This window comes from Triticum urartu, chromosome 6A, assembly GCF_056163025.1.
Source record: "Triticum urartu cultivar PI428250 chromosome 6A, HENAU_Tu73, whole genome shotgun sequence".
NCBI lineage: Eukaryota > Viridiplantae > Streptophyta > Magnoliopsida > Poales > Poaceae > Triticum > Triticum urartu.
This window is the reverse complement of record NC_141878.1, coordinates 332249503-332253767: the sequence shown is the minus strand read 5'-3', so window position 1 is coordinate 332253767 and position 4265 is coordinate 332249503.

The window sequence follows — 4265 nt, the reverse complement described above, 5'->3', positions numbered from 1 at the left end:
ACTGACCAGCACCTTGACTTGCGCCTTTTCCTCCGGCGTCACTTTCAGAGAGGCAGGTTTTTGTGCTCGATTCAGAGAAAAAGGGGGAAGCCCAGTCGATTGTCCTGGGGTCACCTGGTCTTTACAGTAAAACCAAGTCGACTGCCACCCACGGACTGACTCGAGAAAAGTGATAGACGGAAAGGAACTTTTTCCCCTCATCTGGATCGCCAGGCCCCCGCACAGCTGGATCACCTGCGTCCGTTCGTCACTCGACTTGGCCTTCTTGACCGACTGAGAGCGGCAAGTGAAGATGTGCTTGAAGAGTCCCCAATGGGGGCGGCAACCCAAGAAGTTTTCACACAAGGAAACGAAAGCAGCAAGATACACAATAGAATTGGGAGTAAAGTGATGGAGCTGCACTCCGAAGAAGTTCAAGAAGCTTCGGAAAAAAGGATGAGGAGGTAGAGAGAATCCATGATCGATATGAGTGGCGAGGAGGACGCACTCACCATCAAGAGGCTGGGGTTCGATTTCTTTCCCCGGGAGGCACGCAGATTCGTGGGGAATGAATCCCCCCTTGACCAGATCATCAAGATCATCCTGCCGAATCACCGACGGCATCCAGTCGCCCTGGATCCAATCCTTGGGCAGAGCAGTCCTCGAGGAAGATCCGCCCCGAGCGGACTTCTTCCCCTTCCCCTGCACCGCCGCCTTCTTCGCGCGCTCCAGAGCCGGCGTCTTCTCCTTCACCATCGTCGTCGGCGAAGCTCAAACAGACCTACGGCACCAAGGTGGGAGCGGAGGTGGCGGAGGATCTTGTGAAGGAAGGGGGAAAAGTGAAGGCGCACTGTTCGGGGGTCCCTAGCCGGCAGCTTATAAGAGGTCTCTTCCGAGTGGCTGACTGGTAGGCCCAGGCAATCCCGTCAAATCCCGCAACAGGCGCGCGCGTGGTACGTGGCGAAAAAGGTGGCGCGGGGATCAAGGAGCTTCTGTCCTATCCCATCCGATTACTGCGGCCGCCCCCGTCCCGCGCGCTTCCCGAAATTCAAATCCTGCAAAATCCGCGAGCCGCAGAACAACTCGACAAACAGAAGATCCCTTTCACACCGTCACTCAGAACTTCACAAGTAAAGAAATTCACTCGACAAGAGGCCAAGAATGGATCAAGGCGACTGAAAGAAGTTGACGACGTCATCCGTGACAATTGATCCAAAACAAGACGTTCATATAACATAAAGAACCAGTCGGAATGATCCCCAACTCCTTCCTCACTCGAACCTCGATCCATTCGGGGGCTAATGATGAAGCTATGTACCTAGGATAGGGGCATGGACCGGTCCTAAGTACCCTACCCAAGGACATCCCTAGAAGAAGTCACCTTTCAATCGACTTGGAGGTATCCCACTCGACAGATTCAAGACACTCGACAGATTCAAGACACTCGACCACGAAGCAATCACTCGACCAAATTCCAACCACTCGACTGCCAGGAGATCTAAAGTCACCCTGCACGCAAACGGTCGGTCATTAAGTAGCTTTTATGGTCATCATAGCACTTTATTAGGGGCGTTACCAGTAACCCCCAGTCTTAATGTACTTTAAACATTGCATTACTGAGGGCTGGAGGGGCCTGGCGAACTCTATATAAGCCACCCCCCTCCTCAGTATCAAGGGTTGGCACCCCTGTTATTCATACACACATAATTCAGTCAACCGCCTCCGGGCACCGAGACGTAGGGCTGTTACTTCCTCCGAGAAGGGCCTGAACTCATAATCCTCGTGTGCTTACAACTCCTCCATAGCTAAGATCTAGCCTCTCCATACATACCCCCCTACATCACTGTCAGAGATAGAACCATGACAGCGTGTGGTCACGTGCGCCGGGCACGCGCTTGTCCTCCTGACAGAGGAGGAAGACAACAGGAAGGAGGAGGTGGGCTAGGCCGGCTTCTCTCCTCGGCTAGGTGGGTGGGCTTCTCTCCTTTTATTTTCTGTTTTTTGTTTTGTTTCTATTTCTTTTTTATTTATTCCTTTGGCCACTATTTTGAATTTAAACGAAATTCAAATAAGTTCCAAACACCTCTGAGTATAATTTATGTTGCTCATTGGACATTTCCAATTCCACATAAATTATGTTAGTGCATTTGAAAACATATCCATATCTATTTGAATATATTTTCAAATGCAAATAAGATATTGTTTTAAATTCAGAGACCAAATAATTCCTTAAAAACATTGAATTTTTTTGGTCTGGTGTATAACCCTTGCCAAAATTCTCAAAACTATTCTGAGGGCATTTTGGATTCACTGAATGAAATTTAAAGAGTTCTTGCCCTTCTTTTAAAATAATTTCTGAGGCTTGATTAATCCTAATTTCAATTTTCTTGTAATTAACAGGATGCATGATGCTCATTGATGTAACTATCTGCAAACAAATTCTAGGACTGTGACAGTGTGATTGTTGAATATCGCCAATGGCAATTTTGAAACCCTCAAAAAATAAAGGTCGATGTCATCGTAGTATTTTTCTTGGACACGTCGAGGGAAGAAACTTGGCAACCAACCCCCTAAAAAATGATCTCTTTTTTTAATCAAAATACAACTGTCTCTCTATAAAATGGACGCTTGGTCTACAATCTGACCTGACGAATTTTGCATCGAGGTATTTTAGGGAGGAGCGCTTATAGTCATTACCTCGTAGATTTACCCGATCTCGGTGAACTTTTTTAACAAATATCGTGCATCGGTGTCGTCTATGATCTTGCATAGTGTATTTACTCTAACAGTTGATATCCCAATAAGGTTGTGAGAAGACTATGCAAAAGATCGCCTGCGATCTTGGGAGAAGATGGACCGGTCAAATATTGGCATAGAGCAATTTGATCTGCGCATATAGCCAAGTTCCATGGCAATTTATGAAGAGCAGACATAGTGACGGTATGCGGGCCAGTTTTGTTGGTAGATCACAGACTATGGAATGGCTTCGGATGAGGAATACATGATTGATGGTCTCTTTTTGAAGGAAGTCTCAGAGGGAAGCAAACACTACTACAGGATGCTGCTAACGCGACACTACGATCAGAGACCCTTCGAGAAACTGTGTGCGATGCAATAATCGCAAACGGTGGTGTATGAAAACCGTAAAAAAGGTGCAAAACATTTTCGATGGAGGATGCATCAAACATGGTTTAGATTTTAGTTGCGTGTGCGATGCAGGCCATACGGTTTAGTTCAATTAACTGTTTGCGACGAGGAGGAACAAAAGAAACGGGCAGCCAGATGAAGGCGTGTGCGATACACAGCATATGGTTCACTCGGATGAACTGTTTGTGATTAGGCAAAACAAAAAAAAACGGGCAGCCAGATGAAGGTGTGTGCAATATACAACATACGGTTCACTCGGATGAACTCTTTGTGATTAGGCAACGCAAAAGAAACGGTCAGCCAAATCAAGGTGTGTACGATATACGGCATGCGGTTCACTCGGATGAACTGTTTGCATTGACACAAGAGAACATAAACGGTTCAACTTAACAAGATGTGTGTGTTGTCCGATGGGATTGCATACAGGATAACAACATATAGATACATACATACATACATACATATATATATATATAAACACTATTCTGATCACGGGATCAGAATAATATTCTGATCACAACATGAACTTCCCGAGTAACGCGTCTGACCTTCCCCGAGTACTAGGTTGAACTTCAGCTAAAAGGTGTCCAAATGGGGCTTGTGATATACCGTTGCAAAGCTATGGACATCAGTATCATGACCCAAGTTAAATTTTTGGCAAAATGTAAGCGGTTTAAGAGCAGTTTTGAAAATTGTTTTTTCTTCGTACAAAAAACGTGAATCGTATTTTCGATCGCATTTTTAAACCGTTTATCGGAATGAGGCAAATAATATGGCGTTGGAAAGCTGCTGAAAAACCGCTCTTTCCACATGTTGAAAGTTTTCTCTAATTCCCTATGGTTAAAGATTAATTTGGAATATCGTAGAATTTCGCAAAGCGAACAACTGAGTTTGTATTTTCGATGTCATTTATAAATGGCTAATCCAATTGAGGAAAATAATATGGCGTTGGAAAGCTTATGAAAATGCGCTACTTTTTCATGTTAAAAGTTTTTTTTTAATTTTGAATGGTTTAAAAGTAATTTAGAAAATGGTACAAGTTCCACCGAGTTCGTATTTTCAAGCTAATTTTTTAACCGTACATCCAAATGCAGCAAACGATATGGCGTTGGAAAGCTTGAAGAAATGTGAAACTTTTT